Source organism: Oryx dammah, unplaced genomic scaffold, assembly GCF_014754425.2.
Source record: "Oryx dammah isolate SB20612 unplaced genomic scaffold, SCBI_Odam_1.1 HiC_scaffold_27, whole genome shotgun sequence".
NCBI classification, from domain to species: Eukaryota; Metazoa; Chordata; class Mammalia; order Artiodactyla; family Bovidae; genus Oryx; species Oryx dammah.
In genome coordinates this window covers 76996939-77019412 of record NW_024070211.1, presented here as the reverse complement: position 1 = coordinate 77019412, position 22474 = coordinate 76996939, and positions in this window count along the sequence as shown.

Genomic DNA, 22474 nt, shown 5'->3' with positions numbered 1-22474 from the left:
GGGGTCGCACAGAGTCGGACACGACTGAAGCGACTTGGCAGCAGCAGTGTGTGGGTACCATGAAAGTAAGCATAGCAGGTGAGGTTGAAGTGTAACCGGAGGCTAGACTGTGAAGAGCTTCTGTACTGTGACCAAAAGCTAACATCTTACTCAGCTCTGTGGGGAGGCATCATATGTGAAAATGTAAGCAGGGAAATGATGTTGTTTTCTGAGTAATCTCTGTGAGAGCTGAGTGGAGAATGAATGAGAGGAGGGGAGACTAAAGGGTAGCAGAGTCGGGTGGGATCCTTGCTGTGTGCCTGGCGCTGTCCTGCTCACTGGGGCTTTGACCATGAATGAGGCAAACACGGAGCCAGCAGGCCAGGGAGAGAGAGGGCAATCTTCACTGCTAGATCTCATTTTATATTCCTGACCAGTAACCTCCTCTGGCTGCTTTGTGCTGCCCAGCAATCATGCTGTAAGTCCCTTCACTCCTTCACTTCCCTAGATACTATTTCATCAATTCTCTTCCCTCAAACTGCTACATCCTCCCAGAAACTCACGCTTCATGGTTGACCTTGCTTCCCACCTCACAGAGAAAATGCAAGCAGCCAGAAGAGAACATGCGATAGACTCAACACTGCACCTCCCCACGTTCCATGTCTGCAAGTTCTGACACCCCCTGCCGAGCACCACACAAATTCCCTGGACTCCCATCTAACACCAGTCCCTCCTCTTCCTGGATCCTGTTCCCTCTGGCCTACTCAAAACAATTCTCTTGCTTTTTCCCACCGAGGGACCATTCCATCAGCATTTAATGTATTATTATTCCTCCCATCTTAATATCCTTTTCTTGACCCACTTTGACCACCAACTGCTCCAATGTTTCTCTGCTCCCATTCATAGCAAATCTCAGAAGAGTTGTCTATATTCACTGGCTTAATTCTTCTCCTTCCAGGTTTTCTTTCTGTAAACCTGCTATAACTGGGCTTAAGCCCCACCACTCCACAGAAATTACTTTGCTAAATCCAGGGGTCAGTTCTCAGTCCCCATGCCAAGTGGCACTGGTAACGATATAGCTGCATAAATCCTTTTCTTAGATTTCCTCTCTTGACCTTGCTTCCAGGGCACACATTTTCTTGGTTTCTACCTCACTGCCATGGCTTCTTAGTCTCTTGCTGATTCTACCTCTTCTCCCCGACTCTTTATGTTACTGTGCCCTGGAATAGCACTCTTTCTGTTTCTTGACACTCACACCGCCTATATGCAGACACCTCACTAACTAGTGTATTAATCTCAGCTCTTTCCTCCATACTTCAGCCTCACTTATGCCACTGCCTTCTCAGGACTTCTACCAGGGCACCCAGTAGACACTCAAACGTCACGTGTCCAAAACTGAACTACTGGTTTTCCTCTATAAAGTCTGCTCTATGTCAGGGGGAGGTATCTCCATTTCTCTAGTTTTTCAGGCCAGAATTCTTGAGGACTGCCTGGTTTCTGTGTCTTTCCCACTTACATCCCATACATAAGTAAATCCTATAGCTCTGTGGTCATAACGTGGCCACAATCCTCTTACTTCCGGCCACCTTCACTCCTACCACTGATCAGAGCCATCGCCTCCTATTTAAAAAGTCTCCTAATGGGTCTCTCTGCTTTTACTCTTGTCTTCTAAAACATCTGCATTCAAACTCATCACTGTTCACTCAAAACCCTGAGTAACAATCAAGGTACCTAAAGTTCCTGAAAAGTGCTATACAACCTGTCCTCTCCATCGCCTCTCTGACCTCACATACTTTCTCTTCTTAACTCACTCTGTTTCAGCCATACTAACCTTCCTGATCAGTCTAAATTCTTCAGAATTTCAGAATTTTTCAAAATTCTTGAAGAATTTTGAATCAGTTGTTTCCATTTCAAAGATATTCCATGTGTTGCTCTGGACATACATACCTTCACCTCCTTTGCCCAAAAGGAACATTTTTGTAAGGCCCACCTTGAGCACCCTCTTTTAAATAGCAACCCCCTACGCCTCTTGCGTTCTTGATCTCCCTTACCTTGTTTTATTCCACAGCAATCACTACCTTTTAATTTACCATATAATAATATGCTTATTTATTATCTTTTATGTTTGTATGAATATCACACTTTGCCTGCCAGAAGTTAGGCTTTTCCAAGGGAAGAGCTTTGTGCATTTTGTTCCATTACACATCCATTATGCATCCCATCAATGCAGAACAGAGTCTGTCCTATAACAGGCATTTGATGAACACTTGCTGAGTAAATGAACAGCAGTGTGTTAAGAAGGAATGGAAAAATGTGGGCACAAAATGAGACAATGTCTGTGGTGTGGAGAAGTACAAGAGATGAAGAAGGTAAAAGTAAGAAATCTCTGATTGAATTCAGGGGTAGAAGAAGGGAGTAAAAAATGGTTCCCGGATTTTAGGCTCAGGTGTCTCAGTGGAGGGTGGTACATTTCAGTAAGATAAGAAATGGGAATTCAGTTTGATACCTGAATATGGGACACCAAGGTCAAAAGTTCTATTTGTCAAGATTTTAAAAAAATTTGTTAAGACATAATGCTCATATAGTAAAATTGACCTTTTTTGGAGGGTTATAGTTTTAGAACATAGTTGATTTGCAGTGTTGTATTAGTTTCAGATGTATAGCAAAGTGAATCAGTTATACACATATCCACTCTTTTTAAGATTCTTTTCCCATATAGGTCATTACAGAGTATTGAGTAGAGTTACCTGTGCTATGGGCTTCCCAGGTGGCACTAGTAGTAAAGAACCCACCTGCCAATGCAGGAGACACAAGAGACTTGGGTTTGATCCCTGGCTCTGGAAGATCCCTTGGAGGAGGGCATGGCAACCAACTCTGATATTCTTGCCTGGAGAATCCGGTGGCTAGAGGCGCCTGGTGAGCTGTAGTCCGCAGGATTGCAAAGAGTCAGACACAACTGAAGTGACTTAGCATGCACACACCTGTGCTATTTGTTGTTGTTCAGTTGCTTGGTCGTGTCCGACTATTTGTGTCCCTGTGGACTGAGGCATGCCAGGCTTCCCTGTCCTTCACCACCTCCCAGAGCTTGCTCAAACTCATGTCCATTGAGTTAGTGATGCATCCAGCCATCTGTCCTATTGTCCCCCTTTCCTCCTGTCTTCTATCTTTCCCAGCATCAGGGTCTTTTGCAATGGATGAGTTGGCTTTTCACATCAGGTGGTCAAAGTTTTGGAGCTTCAGCATCAGTCCTTCCAATGAATATTCTGGGTTGATTTCCTTTAGGATTGACTGGTTTGATCTCCTGGCAGTCCAAAAGACTCTCAAGAGTCTTCTCCAACACCAGAGTTCAAAAGCATCAATTCTTTGGTGCTCAGCCTTCTTTATGGTCCAACTCTCACATCCATACATGACTACTAGAAAAATCTGTGCTACACATGGGTTTTTATTAGTTATTTATTTTATATATGGTAAAGTGAATATGTCAATTCCAATCTCCCCCAAAATTGACTCTTGTAAATTGTACAATTCAGTAGTTTTTAGTATATTCACAAAGTTGTGTAACCATTGCCACTACTAATTCCAGAGCATTTTCATTGTTCTACAAAGAAATCTCATACCTCTTAGCAGTCACTGCCCATTCTTCCCTATCTGGAGCCCCTGGAAAACAATTCATACACTCTGTCTCTATGAATTTGGCTACTCTGGATACTTAATATAAATAGAATCATATATAGCCTTTGTGTCTGGTTTCTTTCACTTGGCATAATGTTTTCAAGAACATATTTTGCAGCATTTATCAATACTTCATTGTTTTAGGTGGCTGATTAATATCCCATTGTCTGAATATATTACTTTTTTTTCAGACTTTTTATTTTTTTTAATGTTTAAAAAATTTTTATTTTACGTTGAAGTATAGTTGATTTGTAGAGTTGTGTTAGTTTTAAGTGTACAGCAAAGTGATTCTATTATACATATACATATATCCATTTTTGCAGAAAAAGGTATTACTGAGCTAGTCCAGTACTGTATTTCTGCTGGGTAGTCAAGCCAAATGTTAAGGGGAAAAGGAGGAAGAAAGAGCTGGAATGGCGGGTTGAATAGGAGATAATTGATCTTAAACTTTTCAAAGCCGCCCACCTCCTCATCCAGCCAGTTAAATTTTTTTGCATATGAAGAGAGATAAGAGAAAGCAGCAAAGCAAAACCCAAGAAAGGCACAACAGAGAGCCTGGCTTTTTTCTTCTGCCAGTTATTCAACTTTTCTTGTCTCAAAATAAATAAATAAAAAGCATTTTCAGATGTTTTCTTTACTCTGAACTATGAATACTTTTAAAATGTCATAAATATCCATTTATGTTTCAATCTGTTCACAGGGAAAAGATGAGTTTAGCTGCAATAAAGTTAAATCAACCAAGCATTGAAATCTCATGGAATTTTTTTTGTTCATTTATGCTGTATTGCTGAGGTTTCAGATTTGTATTTACTCTTTCACAACAAATATTTTATTTTTCTTAAGTTTATGATCAGTTGGAGAAGGCAATGGCACCCCACTCCAGTACTCTTGCCTGGAGAATCCCATGGACAGAGGAGCCTGGTGGGCTGCAGTCCATGGGGGTCTCGAAGAGTCTGACATGACTGAGCGACTTCACTGTCACTTTTCACTTTTCACTTGCATGCATTGGAGAAGGAAATGGCAACCCACTCCAGTGTTCTTGCCTGGAGAATCCCAGGGACAGGGAGCCTGGTGGGCTGCCGTCTATGGGGTCTCACAGAGTCAGACACAACTGAAGCGACTTAGCAGCAGCAGCAGCAGCATTCATCATCAGCTTCACATGACTGGTAGATTAGACAGTATTGCCCATTTGCCTTTTATTGTTAACCTTTTGATTGTTAATTTTAGTAATCTGTACAGAGTGTGAACAATTTTGATACTTTTTACTTAGATAGTGTGTGTCAGTTATCTGGAACTGTGCCAGAGTTCTTTATATCATAAAACATAGGTAGTATGGTAAAGGAAAAATGGGGATTCTAAAAATGAGTTCAACACCTAATTATACCTGAAAATGGTAATTAAAATACAAACACTATTTGCAAAAGTTAGTTCAGCCCCACCCCCTCTCCAGTAAATGGAAAAACTGAAGGAACAATAGGCCTTTCATATCTGATGCTCAGAATATAAATCTGCTTTACATCATCTTCTTATTGTTCCAGTTAACACTATACTCTTCCTCACCTCTCTGTCCTTATAATTCCTACTTCCTCTAAGTGGGTGATCAGTTTTAGTTTTGGTTCCTCTAAATGCCTTCCAGTAGGACATGCATGGGTTCCATTTTATTTATGATCTATTCTATGCTGCTGCCTATACAACCCAGAAGGATCTGACCCCAGTATTTTTTTCAAACTCATCTCATGCTGTCTCCTCCTTGCTCACCTTATTTCAGACTCTGGGTCTGATGGTTAATTTCATGTATCAACTTGATTGGGCCACAGCGTGTCCAGGCATTTGGTCAAACATTATTTTGAGTGACTCTGTGAGGGTGTTTCTGGATGAGGTTAATATCTGACTCTCCTGTGTTTCCAGTTTGCCAACTGCATGTCTTGGAACTTCTTAACCTCCATAATTATGTGAGCCAATTCCTTAGAATGTATAATATATATACAGTTATGTGTGTGTGTATCTATCTGTGTGTGTCTATCTGTGTGTGTGTTTCTTTGGGGAGCCCGGATTAACACACTGGGTTTCTCATTAAGCTCTTTCTTGCCTCAGGGCCCTCTGACATGCTGTTCCCTTTGCCAGGAACTTGCTTTCCCCTGACCTTCCCATGGCTGTCTCATTCTCATCATTTGTCTCTACTCAAGTTGTTTCCTCTTCCAGGAAGTTTTCCATGACCACATGAGTAAAACCCCAGCTCCCATTACTCCACAAACTCTGATTCTCCACCAGGACACTCTCTTTATTTTCTTCTTATCACTTAGGGCTAGAATGATAACTATTTGTGTAATTTTTTTTTGTTTGTTTGTTTCCACTCTTTTCCTTGATGTTTCATTATAAGAGAATCAAACCTCTCATTCTCATCCACCAGTGTGTCTCTGTGCTCACAGAGAAGCCTAGCTTGTGCTAGCTACTCAAACAGCTTCTGAAAATTGACATATCCTGTAATTATTTTAAGTAGTTTTTTGTCTACATCACGAGCATTAGGAGAAATAAGAACAGAGGCTATGATGATAAAACTTCAGCTTTGACTCTCTATCATCAGCCACCCAAGAAAGCAGGCGGTGCTTCCCCTTTCTTCCTACCAAATAAAAATCACACGGGTGATATACGTGGAAGTACCGTGAATATGTGAACCATGGTTTATATTATTATACAGCAGCTATATTTTAATAGTTTACTGGTACAATAGGATACTAGTTTAACATTGGAAACTATAACTGTTATTGTACCTTCTTATCCCACTTTGTATTGTGCTTGATTTCCTTTTGACACTTTATGAACACTTCTGCATATTATCAGATATTCTTTGCAAACATGATTTAGTGACTCTACATATTGCTTTGTGTGGATGTATACTAATTGCAAATCTCCTGATTGCTGGCCATTTAGAGTGCTTTTATTTACATTAAACTTATACTGTGATATGCCATAATAGATCAAATACGTAGCTGATTATAGTTTCAGAATGTGTCTTCAGACAGAATAATACAGCAAAAGAATTTTTATGGCATTCTGAGCATAATGGCAGATTGTTTTTCATTAGAGATCATACCAGTTTACATGCCTTACATTTCTCAAGTGTTGAATGAGACATGTTTTTTACCTCTAGCATTCTTATGGGTGAGGGACATTATTTTTGCTGTTGAATGTGTATTTATGGTATTATTGGTGAAGCTGAGCATTTTTGTATATATATTGGACATTTATTTTTCTCAGGATTGCTTGCTGTTATTTTGACCATTTCTCTATTGGATTTAAGTATTTCTTTCATTTAATCAATTTTATGAGTGTATTATAGATTGATGGCTTCTATCATTTATCATGAATCTTTCAAATATTTTTCCCAATGTGTCTTTTGTCTTAAATTTATATATGACACAGAACTTTTCGTTTTCAGGTAATCAGATTTATTGATAGTTCTGGCTATGATTTCTCTTATCATATTTATACGTAGAAAGTTCTTCTTTGGTTTTAGATCAGATAATTATTGATATTCTTTTTCTCCTGTTCTGATAGAATTTTATTATTACTTTAACTCCTAAGCCACCTGGAATTTGGGGTACCAAAATGGGGATTTTACTTGTTTCCCATCTTCATGTCTAGTCAAGCATTGCTCATTCATTTTATCAGTTTCCATATGCCAAATCCTCCTTAGACTAACATACATTTCTTGGGTATTTGTTGTGTTTTAATCCATTGGTTCAATTTTGCACTGACACCATTCTATGTAAAATTATTATGGCATTACCACATGGTGTGATTAGGCAAAATGAGTTTCTCATTAGTGCTCTTCTTTTAAAAACAACATTGACTGTCTTTACTTGTTTACTCATTCAGATAACATTTTGACTCTTATTATGTAAACTCAAACATATTTTTTGTTGAAATTACACCAAGCATACAAATTTGGTAGAAATTTTATATTTTTACAATTTTTTCAGCATTATGTCACAGAATTAAGATTTTATTCTTTTTCATTTATTTCAAGAATTATTTTAAGCTCTACAGTGAAGGTTTCTAATTTTCTTAAAGGTTATTTAAGGTTTTCATTAAGATTATAACTCAATACTGTATATTTGATTACAGTTCTTTATTTAGGTAGCTTTGGTGTTATTATACTATTTCTAAGGAAATAAATGTTGCTTATATGTGTCATCAGTCTGTTTCATATATTGGGAGAAGAGTTGAAGAGAAACAAGTCCAGGTAGTGAGTAAAGAAAGCAGATGGGATTCAGGTGAAAAGTCACTTTCACACAAAGGCAACTTATAAACCCCCACGTAGCTTGTAGTTTTAACTTGGTTCCCATCATGCCTGATTTTTCACTTGTAGATAGTTGTCCCTTTGATTTAAAATAAGTATGTGAGAGTTTATTATAAAAATACACACCATTATTATCCTCCCATTGGGCTTTCCTGGGGCCTCAGTGGTAAAGTAGGGTATGGATAGCAAGGACAGAACAGAGAAACTGTCTATTGTAATAGTGAGATGTTATCAGACAAAGCCAGAGCTGACAGGATCAGATGCTCGCAGAAGGCAAGAGGGGTCACTGCAGGCAGGGAGCCTTCTGCCCTCCAACTTTCCCTGCTCTTCTCCCTTTTCAGATGACTCCACACCAGGGAAGTCAGTTAATTGAATGGATTCTTTCTGATAAGTGTTTCTTGTATCCTAGATTGATGCTCAAATTTTTTTTCCCACCATAGGGAAAAAACAAACAAACAAACTACTAGTAAAGAAGAGTTGAAGTAGCCCTATTGGAACAATATGCCAAGAACAAAGCAACTGGGGACTGAAAACCAACTGCTATATTGATCATAATCTCTATGGAGAAGGCATTATAAGTTTCAATGTGAACGTGAAGTTGCTCAGTCGTGTCCAACTCTTTGCGACCCCATGAACTATAGCCTACCAGGCTCCTCTGTCCATGGGATTTTCCAGGCAATAGGACTGGAGTGGATTGCCATTTCCTTCTCCAAGGGATCTTCCCAACCCAGGGATCAAACCCGGGTCTCCCGCATTGTAGACAGATGCTTTACCATCTGAGCCACCAGGGCCAACTTCCAAATCAACTTTTGGGTTCCAATGCAGCAAGTTTCTTGAGAGCAGGGTCTGTATCTTCATCATTGCATTTTTGGAGCTTAGCCCAGAGTCCAGTAATGTTGGATTGTTCAAACATGGGTCTGTTTATAAGTTGCCTGCCTCTGCTTAATACAGGAATAAAGAATGTTTCAAACATTTTCAGGCACCCTTTTCCCCTCTCTTATTTTGATGTGAGTTATATTGAAGACTAAGTGTTTTATTTATCAAATATAAATCCTAGCACTGAAAGGCAAGTCTAAAGACTTCTTGCCTTCCTGTCGTTCTAATTTTTGAATGGTATGAGGTCGCCATCCACCTCCTGTTCAGGGCTCCCATGAACTTGAACCCAAGGATCCTCCTTCTATTTAGCTTACTGCTCCAGTGGTCCTTGTACTGGTTTTGTCTAGGACAGATTGCCTGTCTCTTGACTTCTCTCTCTCCTTTTTCCTCACCCTGGTTTACTGAGATGCAGCCCTTTTTATCTCTTCACAGATGTGAACTCCTAAGTGCTAGTTTGCGATCAAGAAGTAACAAAGCTGTCATCTCCCTAAATATATTTTTATATTTTGCTCAGTGTTGTCACTATAAATAAGAGAAAGTATTGCTGATGGGATTTTTCATGTGTGTGCTTTCTTTCTCTCTTCCTCTTCATCCACTTTATCATCGCCAGGCCCCTGAGCTGTGTCACCACCCTGAAACAAATGGGGGCAAGCAACCAATTACATTAAAATGCAATATAAACAGAGGGAACAAACAATTTTTAACTTTGGTTTCCTGAAAAACTGCTCCCATTCCGGTGGCTGGTCAAGGAGAGAGAACAAATAGAGGTTATTTGGGTGTCATTTCATTTGAACTATCATAGGGATGTAAGTGGCCTGGGGGAATAGTCCCACCGAGACCTTGCTCTCTCACAGACAGTTTAGTTTTTGTCTCTGTCACTTATTTGGGAGAATACTGAGATAAAAGGTATTTCTGTTGGAGTCTTAGGGAAATTATTCTGGGAACAGGACCCGTGAAAAGGATTGTGAGAATAATGAACGTGGAGATTTGAATCCCTCATGTCTTCCAGAAATGGAAAGACAGGAAAAGACAGAAAGGCCCTGCCAAGAATTGTCATACACACGCCATTCTCTCTCTCAGGAGGTAATGCCATCAAGCATCAAGGTGACCTTAGAACCTGAGAATGTGGAGGAAAGAGGGAGTCACCCATTTAGCCGGCTGTTTGGAAACATGTGGAGCAGTGGTCAGTATATCACACATGTTGCCGTCTCCCTTGTCATGCCCATGGCAGATAGTACAAGTGAATTAGGGTCTGTTCTCCCCCATAACCCAAATTTTGTCTTTAAATCTGTTTAAAATCAGAGTGCCAGGTACATTAGCTATCTCCTGCTGGCAGCATACCAGGAGAATCAACGTGCTATCCGGGATCTGGAGTGACCTGAGACATCTGTCTGTGAAGTCAGATTGGAGCAAATGTGATCTGGGCTTGATTTAAGAAGGAAGCACTTGCCCCCTCACCTTGAGCTTCTGCTCCGACTCCAGGTACAGTCACACTCCTCGCCATGATTGCCCTTGGGTGGGTTTTTACATTTCTCATGCCATCATACCCACTGAACTTTGCTTTCTACTCTACCCTGTTACTTCTGCCTCTGTAATACCCAGGCAAAACTGAGGGGGCTGTCTTGCTGAGGGTGTGACTGGAATGGAGTTGAAGGTGATGATGAGGGAGAGGGTCTGGGTTTTCTCTCCATCTCTGTCTACACTCATGTGTTTAGTATGTCTTGAAGTTTTCTATTCTGGTCTTAGGATCTGCAACAAAATATCCAGACGCCTTGATTGGCATTCTTCTCAGCTCCTCTGATGCTCCTTTCTGATTTTTAGGTTTCCTGGGAGATCACTGGACTAGTGATGACCACTATGATGATATCTATAAATAATTTTCCCACAAATAAATAAGTTGCTAAGGTCCTACAGAAATGATGCTTGAGCTTCATAATTTTTAGACAAAGCCTGCACACCTGCCTTCATATCAGGTGTAGCTGTAATACTGATTTTTGCATATTTTCATGAAGCTTTCTGGTATATTCTTCCTCCTTCAATTCAAACAGCCTCACTGAAGTTTGGTAATAGTCTCTGAAAACTGGCCAGCAAATCATACTTGTCTACAATAATGTAGATACATTTCAGTATTTGTAATTAAAAATAATTTTAATTATGAAAGCTTTCAGTCATACTTATCTTCATAATGAGTGTTGTGTTTCTGGAAATATTCAAGTTTGCTATGCACAAATATGTGTAGACAGTTTGAGGGACAAAGGGGCTGGAGGAGTGTTTTCTGAGATTCTCTTTCTTTAGAAGATTCTTTCTTCCAAGTGTGATTTTTAAAAAGAAAAGAAATTGAGGGAAATAGCTCAAACTTCAGATCAGGCAGTTGCTTCAGAATGAGGGGTTAGTGGCTGTTCTCAGCTGTGAGGATTCTGAAATTCGTGCCAACCTCAAACCTGCCTCTTAAATTTCTAATTTTAAGTGTATCCCACTGAGTTAATGCTTCTCTCTGAAAGATGACACTCATGAAACAGTCATTGTTTTAATTATCTGGTTATGTAAAGCAGAATAGGAGGGAATGGTCATGCCTCAGAGGTCTTGAATAAGGGAGAAGCATTATGCCTTTGGGTCATATCCTTCACACTTTGGGGACATCTTGAAGTCATGGGAGTCACTTTTTCTTTGACCAGTTTTATGCTACCAGAGCATTTTCACAAACTAGACTTCTAACATAGCTGTGCCCTTTGTGCCAGCTCAGCGCCTTACCTCATCACGTCCCTAACATCGTTCACCTGCCGCCAGGTGCCAAGCTAGACTTCATCTCTAGTCTCCACCAGTGTCCAGTTTTCCTCAGAAGCTACTGTTATGTCACCTTCCCCATCCCTGCCCCTTCCGTCTCTGCTGTGGCCTTCATAAGCAGGTTTCTTCCTATTTCACGGCTCATAGGAAAACTGGAAGGTCCCTGCTCACTATAGTCCCATTTTCTAGAAAAAGAGCATCTTCTCAGCCTTCTCACGGCAGCGCTGACAAATGCAACTTGATGACGTCAGCATTAAACCCTCTCATTTTAAGCAGCCTGAGAGAAAGCATGCGCAATATTGGCTCTGGCTTGAGCTATGAGGAACAGGGCAAGACTCCCAATGGACTGATTCACAAACGTCCATGAAAAACCCTCTGATGGTTTCAGAAACGATGGGAGACGTGCAGGACCAGAAAAGGGTATGCTAAGGTTCTGAAGTGTTCAGGTGGGGCTGAATGAATCTGGTCAGGCCTTAAAGTTCATCCCAGGTTGCTGCTACCTGGGAATATTTGATTTACCCCAACTACATTATTCCATGGGTGTAGTATCAATTGCTCTTGGAAGATATGAGACTCCCATGAGCCCCTAAAGTCACTTTAATTTCTATAATTGTCCACAGTAAAATAATTTGGGAAAAAAGGTCTATGGGTTTGTTTTAATAACCGACCAACTCAATTGTATCTGAAGACCTACCCCTGTGAGTATAACTCTTGTTGATATTTGGCTTAATAGAAGATGGCTGGATTCCCATATCTGCTTCTACATTCAATCCATTGTCTGTTGTTTTGCAGAAATATATGAAGAAATTCTGTCCTCAGACAGACATGTAGTTGGAAGAGTAAGGAGAACTCTACGTGGCTTTGTAGATCAGTGTAAATACTCTTTTTGATGGTACACCAAAATTCAGCAAGTAGTAGTTTCTTAAAACTGTGTGTTTGAAATCTGAAACCATTTCCGTGAACTTTTCTTGACTCTCTTACATTACAATCCATTATCTCATCTTGCATTTTGATTACTGTAGCCTTGAAGTATAGTATGAAGTCAGGGAGCCCAATTCCTCCAGCTCCATTTTTCTTTCTCATCATCTTGCATGTTGAGTGGATTATTTTACCATGCATGATTCTGTAACATTGGAAAATATTGGTTCATATTTTTTCAAATGTTCACACATTTGATCATTCAATATCAAAAAATCACATTTATTTGTAGTGCCACCAAGCCTATTAGAAAAGTCTTTATCTGTTAAGCTGGAAAGCTCATGGTGATGGATACAGGCTTTTCAAAATTCAAATTTTCACTTGAAAACTTGAATTTTATCACTGGCAACAAATACTGTCAGTCATTTTCTTTGAAGTGATAGACTTACTCATTTTCATGATATTTCCCAAATACCCAGATCTGAATAGCCATAGTTTGCCTCTCTTTTGTACTTTCAAGTAAGAATGGCATTTGTGAATGAGATGAATAGTTTAGTTTGCACTTCCAACAGTTGCCCCAGTGCTTTGTTTGAGAATAACTGCCATCCTTCCGAACACAAGAGAAATGCAATTCTTTATGCATGCTTCCTGTTTTATTTATGATGGTTAATTCTGTTAACCATCAGTTGGTAAGTCATGTCTGACTCTTTGACTGCAGTGTGCCAGGCTTCTCTGTCCTTTACTATCTCCCAGAGTTTGCTCAACTCTGTTGAATCAGTGATGCTATCCAAGTGTCTTATCCTCTGTCACCTCCTTCTCCTCCTACCCTCAGTTTTTTCCCAGCATCAGGGTATTTTCCAGTGAGTTGGCTCTTTGCATCGGGTGGCCAGAACATTGGCTCTTCAGCTTCAGCATCAGTCCTTCCAGTGAATATACAGGGTTGATTTCCTATAGGATGGACTAGTTTGATCTCCTTGCAATCCAAGGGACTCTCAAGAGTCTTCTCTCAAGACTCTTCTCTCAAGAGTCTTCTCCAATACTACAATTCGAAAGCATCAATATTTTGGTGCTCAGCCTTCTGTATGATCCAACTCTCACATCTGTATATGACTACTGGAAAAACCATAGCTTTGACTATATGGATCTTTGTCAGCAAATGACATCTCTGCTTTTTAATATACTGTCTAGGTTTGTCATAGCTTTCCTTTCAAGGAGCAAGTGTCATGTACCCTGCATATAAGTTAAATAAGCAGGGTGACAATATATAGCCTTGAAATACTCCTTTCCCAACAACCAATCCATCATTCCATGTCTGATTCTAACTGTTGCTTCTTGACCTGCATACAGATTTCTCAGGAGACAGGTGGTGGTCTGGTATTCCCAGTCTCTTTAGGAATTTTCCACAGTTTGTTGTGACTCACACAATCAAAGGCTTTAGCATAGTCAATGAAGCAGAAGTAGATGACTTTTCTGGGATTCTCTTGCTTTCTATATGATCCAATGACTGTTGGCAATTTGATCTCTGATTTCTCTGCCCTTTCTAAATCCAGCTTGTACATCTGGAAGTTCTGCTGAAGCCTGGCTTGAAGGATTTTGAGTATCACCTGATATTCACATGCTAGCATGTGAAATGAGTGCAATTGTGCATTAGTTTAATCATTCTTTGGCTTTTCCCTTCTTTGGGATTGGAATGAAAATTGAACTTTTCCAGTCCTGTGGCCACTGCTGAGTTTTCAGGTATCCTGCGTTGCTGGAAGACTGTTTACCATCTGAGCCCCCAGGGAAACCCCATGTGTCCACTAGGGTGTTTTTGGATGATTCTGCTCTTCCCCATCTCTCTTGGAAAGTAAGAAGAGCAGAGATTTCTATAAACTGACAACCAACCAAATCAACTTAAACATCACTCTGTAAGGTAATCCTTCCTCCCAACTCTTAGAGTAGTTGAGTGGGTACAGGTGCCTCTCTAGGTTTGGTCTCTGTTGGTGCCAGAGCTGGTGAGGGGTTAGTGCCGTCTCTCACCCCTACTCAATTTACTTCAACCCAGAGAGGCCTCTTTAAATAAGAGTAAGTACATCTGCAATTCCAAACCTCATTTCATGCATAATTGATAGTTCATAATAAAGTATCATATTCCTAAATATAAAAAAAAATGGATGAGGTTGAGGTCCTTTATGGTTGTTGTGTATTCACATCAGGAAGAAGAACCCTTTAAGGAGAAGAATATGGTGTTTTCATTTGCATAAAGGCAATAAAACTCTTTCAGCAGCAATTTCCCCATATATAAAAAGTGAGAACATAGCACCTCAGCGACACTGACATCTGTTACTTAAACAGATGCCACCTTCTAAACTCACTCAAGCAACCCTCTGCTCCAACCAGAGACCCCTAAACCAAAATTAAATGTGCGGCTAGAGCTTAAAAGGAGGACTTTGAATAATGATTGATTTTTACTTCTCAGCTTTTTTATGAATCTGCTTTGACTTTTGTGTGTTTTTAATTTAGCAAAATCTCCATCTCTGTCAGTAATTCCTTGCTTCTGGTTTAATCTCCACAGTCTACAAAATCCAGTGCTTCCATCTTAGATTCATTGTGATTAACATTAGCCCTTCTGAGGACCAGATAAATCATGGCTGCTGTTTGTTTCTTCTTGCAGATGTACTTTAATGACTTCCCAGGGCAGGGTGCAAGCACCATCTAAAAGAGGAATGAAACTTGGTTTCTTTTTTTAAAATAGCACAAGAGTCCCGGACAGATTTTTACCAGTTAAGCAATACTTGCCCAGGCTGAGACTGATAAGCGCCTTCAGAAGTTAGGCTTACACTTCTAAATCAGCAGTTCATGAAAGGCATTACAAAAAACTATTATACTGCTATAATGGATGACAGCACAGTTGTATATGTTACACCTTGAAGTAAGCAGTAGGATTTTCAATCACCTGATAACCTTGAAACTGCTAAGGTATCAAATTGCTATCATGAATATTGTGCAGGAACAGAAATAACTCAGGAAGCTGCCTTTGTGAATAATAATCAGAAAACTGAAACATTTTTTACCAAGAAAATGGATTTGAGGCACTGGTGTATTGACAAGCTCTCCAACAGAAAACTAAGGTAGACCTTACAAGTACATTTGCACTGGGCTATGCATCAGTCCATCATACAGCACTGGATTTGTAAGATCTAGTCAGTTAAAAATTATTAGCAAAGAATCATGTTGTTTGTTAGCATTTCAAGGATGAAGGGCAAGGAGACCCCACATGTTACTTCAGAGCTAGAAACAAACAGAAGTTTTGTATTTAAACTTTTCAATGTACCCTTAAATTTAACGCATTTCAATAGAGCATAGATAGGAAGAGATTTGGGAAGTGAGAGTTTTCTTAATAGGCTTTTAAATCAGTTACTACATGAAGACATGGTAAAAATTAGTAAATATTATTACATATCTCTTTTCTCTAAAATGCATCTGTTTAATTTTTGCTAAATTCCAGCTTTGTTCATGAGCAGAGTACCCAGTGTCGGTCTGTGGCATTTCCAGACGCCAGAGTCTACTGAGAACCCTCGACAGCTAAGTGAAAACTCAATGTCTGGAGTGATTCATCATTGTGTCAAATTGGCCAGCACTTTGTCACAGTGACTGACAATGGGAGAAACTTGGAAATAATACAAAGATTCTCTGTTCACTGATAGTGTCTACACCGTGATTAGAGAAGAAAGCTTTGAGACTGTGAGGAGAATCTTAATTTTCCTCCAAAATTAATTTTGCTGTTTTAACTCTTTGTGGGTCAAATCCCACCTGTCATTTCCCATTGTGTCTTGCTCAAAAGCAGCCATTTTCATTTAAAATAGTTCCTGGAAATTGAAATCACTACACACTCAACAGCTTATTGAGTAGGGTGAACAATTTTTCACTACTATAAAACTATACCATATAATATCAGGCCACTGTATCTACTTGAACTATACTCCAATAAAAATTTTAAAAAATAAGATTAAATGGCAGACGGAGTATTAAGGCTCAATCAGTGATGGCTTTCTCCTTTCTTCCTATTTCATTCTGTAACCAGAAAACTCTTGATTGGTGTCTATAGATTTCAGGGGTGTTGTGAACCTAGATAGGAGAAAATTATATCTTTATTTTCACTTACCTGTAATTGAAATTTAACATTCTCCTATATACCTGAGCAATAAGCCCCAGGAATTTTAAGAGTGCTTATGACTTTGTAACCAACAGAAATCACTAATGTGTTCAGACTGTATTATAGCTTTTGAAGATATCTCAAAATATCATTTACTCTCATCACTACATTAACATAATCATAGTTGTTAGATCTTGTTTTTGATATGTTAATAAAGAAGCACATATATCACTATACAAAAAAATGTTTTGATAACTTTGTTTCAATATAATTGGTTTCCTTTATTAAAAAGAAGATGCAAATCCATGCCTTCTCCCTTCTTTAGGAAATAAATGAAGTATTATCTTCCACTGATAGCAGATCAATAATGTCAACTCCTTATTAAAAAGAAGAAAATGTTCAAATATATCCTATCCCAAGAGTGATTCCGAGAGGAGTAAATTATCAAAGGATAAGCAATCAATCAATACTGGCATTTATTGACTTAAGATCCAGAGATGATATCTCATTTATTCATAGGAACACTATGAGAAATGAATTATCATCACCATTTTACAGATTAGAAAATGGAGGCTTGCAGAAGAGTAAATACCTTCTGTAAGATTATATAGTTGATAAATGGTGAGGTTTGAATTTTAGTCTAAATATGCCAAATATTTTAAGTGTCAAGGATATTAATGATCCCACCAGAGTATACAGAAGGATTTGAGGTGGGGTCTATGAAAGATAAAATCAAGAACTTAAAAAAAAGAAATTCAGTCATATCCATAAAAGGGATGGTTTCAGCCACATGCAAATCAATGTTAGAACACACCCTCACAATATACACAAAAATAAACTCAAAATTGATTAAAGACTTAAATATAAGAGTTGATACCATAAAACCTCTAGAAGAAAACACTGGCAAATATTCTCTGACATACCAATGTTTTCTTAGGTCAGTTTACTAAGACAATGGAAATGAAAGCAACAATAAACATGACCTAATCAAATGTATAAGCTTTTCCACAGCCAAGGAAGCCATCAACAAAAAGAAAGGACAGCCTATGGACTAGGAAATATTAGTGGATGATGTCACCAATAAGGGCTTAGTTTCCAAAATATACAAATAGCTCATATAACTCAATAACAAAACAACAACCCAGTAGAAAAATGGGCAGAAGACCTAAGTAGACATTTCTCCAAAGAAAACATACAGATGGCCAATAGGCACATGAAAAGATGCCGATGATCAGTAACTATTAGAGAAATGCAAACCCAAACTACAATATAGTACCACCTCACACGAGTCAGAATGCCCATCATTATAAAGTCTGCAAACAATAAATGCTGGACAGGGTGTGGAGTCAAGGGAAACCTGCATATCTGGTGGGTATGTAAGTGGGTACAGCCACTTGGGAAACAGTATGGAGGCTTCCTCACAAAACGAAAAATAGAGTGCCGTATGACTCAGCAATCCCACTCCTGGTCATATATCCAGACAAAACTATAACTCAAAAAGATACATGTACCCCTAAATGTTGACAGATGAATGGGTAAAGATGTGGTATATACAATGGAATACTACTCAGCCATAAAAAGGAATGGAATAATGCAATTTGTGGTAACATGGATGCAGCTAGAGGTTGTCATACTAAATGAAGTTAAGTCAGAAAGAGAAAAATGTCAGATGACATCACTTATATGTGGAATATAAAATACAACACAAATGAACATACCTATAAACCAGTTTTGAACAGTGTGAACAGTATGTCTGAACCCATAGATGCAACACTGGGACAAGTCTGGGCTGAGCTGTGCCATCAGACCCAGTGGCTGCTTATTCCTGGGATGATTGTGTCACAGAGCATAAAACTTCCTCTCAGAGACTCAGCTGTATTACTCAGCCAGAATGACTATTCTTTAGCGTAATTTTCCTGACTAGTATGACCTTTCTTAAGATCATGTTATTAGTGACTGTAATCTACTTGGCTGGTTTCCTGTCCAGGATTTCCTGTGTCCTTTGCCTTAGAAGTTGTCCTTTCCCAGTCCTCCCAGATATTGGTTTTACTAGATATGTGTGTGTGCTTAGTCATGTTTGACTCTTTGCGACCACATGGACTATAGCTCACCAGGCTCCTCTGCCCATGGGATTTTCTAGGCAGGAATACTGGAGAGGGGTACCATTTCCTTCTCCAGGGGATGTTCCTAACTCAGGAATCAAACTCAAGTCTCTTCAGTCTCCTGCACTGGCACATGGATTCTTTACCGCTAGGCTACTTGCAAAGCACCTACTTGATATAATATAAACAGAATAGACCTCCTCACTGTATTAAATCTTGAACAAAGCGCCCATCTGATTTTGAATCACCATTACTTTGATTATTCTCATGCCTTAACCTAAGAGGAGACCTGGCTCAGTTCTGGCTCTTGAACTTTCTTAGATAATGTCTAGTGGTCTTGGGATCCTGTTCTCAGGGGTGGATTCTAATCCATAGCTCTAGCTTGGTCTTTCACAAAAGGTCATTTAGGAAAACTTAGAATGTCATGGAATACTCATGAGTTTAAATAAATTTTGTCTTAGATTTCTTCATTGCAGATATCCTCTGATGAATATAGAAATTGCCCAATGCCACTGTTCAAATCAGCACAACGGCTCTGTTCTCACATGGCAGGAAACAGCTTTGGATAAGTCTAAGACTTCACGAGAGGTACCATCCCAGTATATTTATTGCAGAGTTAATCTATGCTCACCCACTGACCCTGGACTTCTGCATCAGTTTCCAGCTTCTCTCCTCACATTTGACTGACCTCCTTGTGGTTTTCCTCCTCTTATTTGGACATCTGAATCCCATATGAAATCTCCAGCTTCTGGATACTTTGTTACCGGTCACCTCTTACCTGCCTGAGCCAACTTCTTACCTCCAAAGGTCTCCCAGAGCCTTTCTAAGTGTCACTAGGGATTAAAAGAAATAAGTAGCACTGCTTAGGAAATCATGGACATGGAACAACAGACTGGTTCCAAATCGGGAAAGGAGTATGTCAAGGTTGTATATTGTCGCCCTGCTTATTTAACTTATATGCAGAGTACACTGTGAGAAATGCTGGGCTGGATGAAGCACAAGCTGGAATAAAGATTGTTGGGAAAAATATCAATAACCTCAGATACACAGATGACACCACCCCTATGGCAGAAGGCAAAGAAGAACTAAAGAGCCTCTTGATGAAAATGAAAGAGGAGAGTGAAAAAGTTGGCTTAAAACTCAACATTCAGAAAACTAAGATCATGGCATCTGGTCCCATCACTTCATGGCAAATAGATGGGGAAACAATGGAAACAGTGACAGACTTTATTTTTTGGGCTCCAAAATCACTGCAGATGGTGACCTCAACCATGAAATTAAAAGATGCTTGCTCCTTGGAAGAAAAGTTATGACCAACCTAGACAGCATATTAAAAAGCAGAGGCATTACTTTGCTGACACAGGTCTGTCTAGTCAAGGCTATGGTTTTTCCAGCGGTCATGTATGGATGTGAGAGTTGGACTGTGAAGAAAGCTGAGCGCTGATGAATTGATGCTTTTGAACTGTGGTGTTGGAGAAGACGCTTGATAATTACTTGGACTGCAAGGAGATCAAACCAGTCCATCCTAAAGGAAATAAGTCCTGAATATTCATTGGAAGTACAGATGCTGAAGCTGAAACTCCAATAGTTTGGGCCACCTTGTGCAAAGAACCGACTCATTGAAAAAGATCCTGATGCTGGGAAAGATTGAAGGTGGGAGGAGACAGGGATGACAGGATGAGATGGTTAGATGGCATCACCAACGTGATGGATATGAGTTTGAGGAGGCTCTAGGAGTTGGTGATAGGCTGGGAGGCCTGGTGTGCTGCAGTCCATGGGGTCACAAAGAGTCGGACATGAGCAAATGAGTACACACATAGACACTGAGCATCAAGACTTATTGCATAGTTCTAACAACGAACTACATGACAAAATCAGGTCACATGTTGATTGTGATTTTCTTGGCCATCTTCTGAGGTAGGCAGGAGTGTTATTATTTTTACCACAGTTTCATTTTTATCGATCAGGGTCATGAGATTCCAAACGGAGGAGTAACTTGCCAAAGGTCATGTAGTTACTAAATTGAAAGCAAAATTCTGATTGGAACCTGGACTGTTTCATTCCAAATTCACATTTTCCTTCACTTCACCCCTTTGTCCAAAAAGATTGAAAATTCTCTCAAAATACAGAGATGAGTTAAGGTTGTAATGCTGTGCTTTGCAGCTCTGAGTGGATTGCTGACATTAAGTAAGTGGGAGAGTTGTTTGTTTCCTCATCAGTTGAATCAGTGATCCTTAAGGGGAATGGTACCACTGCTTTAGATGCATCTGGAAATTTCTGGGGAGAGGTTTTTGGTTGTCACAATGATGAGTCCCTGCTGGCATTTAGTGGGTGGAGGCCAAGGATTCTGTAAAAGTCTTTGTCTTTTTTTCAAAAAATGATTTTTCATTTATTTTTCGCTTTCCTGGGTCTCTAGTTGTGCTGCTCGGGCTTCTCTTTGCGGTGGCTTTTCTTCTTGCAAGCAGGTTCTCGGATGTGCGGGCTTCCGTTGTTGTGGTTCCCTGGCTCTAGTGCACAGGATCAATAGATGTGATGCACAGCATGTGGGATATTCCTGGATCAGGTATTGAACCCTGCATTGGCAGGAAGATTCTTTACCACTGAGCCACCAGGGAAGCCCTGTGAAAGTCTTATGTCACATTATTACACAGGAAAGAATTGTAGCATCACAAGCGATGTTGAGAGCCCTGTGGATATCCTGTAGGTAGAAAACGTGTATAATTACCTGAGTCAAGAACTTAACTCAGTTTTACATATAAACACAAGGTAAGTTACGTGGCTTTAATTGTTACTGAATTTTCAGAAATGTGACTTTCAAATAAATTCAGAGAAAAATTGTTTACGGTTTTGTCATAACTTTACAAAGAATTGCTCATCATTTTTAGAAAGTCATAATGCATGTGATTTTACCTTAACTTTACTTGATAACTTTATAATCTTGTCCCAAAATAGGAGTAGAATTGGCGGGGATGCTTTTATTGTACAGTTGCCAGAAATTTACTCATACTCTAACTTGATAATTTCTGATGCTTGACAAACCAAGGCCATAAACGATAACATATTGAACTTCATTCTGTGGAAAAGCAACTGATTAGTAATATCAACTCCACTAATCAAAAGCCTGGATTTTGACTGAAATGATAGGCAAACCAGCTCTTTTCACTGGATCATCCAGAAACTTATGTGATACATTTGAATTATACATGGAAATGCCTGAATGTAAAAACATTCTGCAAAACAATTTGTTCTTCTATTCTTTCTTTGAGAAAAGAAGTTGAATCTGGATAAGATATTCTGTCACAGATTCATTTCAGCCTCATGTCATAGCTTGTGTATTATTTAGAGGTAACTTAAGAGTCTGTATATGGTAACAAATATTGAAACTTTCATTTCACCTACTGCACTCTCCTCCTGCACTTTCCAATCCCAGTCTTTGTTTTGGAACGAAACTATTAAGCTGCAATATGAAGTTAAACACAGTCAACAGGGAAAGGTGTGTGAGTCAGCAGTTTGTAGCTGCCAAGAAAGGAATGAGAGGGCTTTCAAACTCATATTATTGATGTGAATTATTTTGAAGACTGTATGGTTGGCTGTTTCAGTGAACTTTGTCAGGGATCAGCAATTTACCAATGATGAAAATAAAGTAGCAAAAAACATTACATTCTCCAAAGAGGTTGCAAAGCTGATCATTTGGTAATCAAAAGT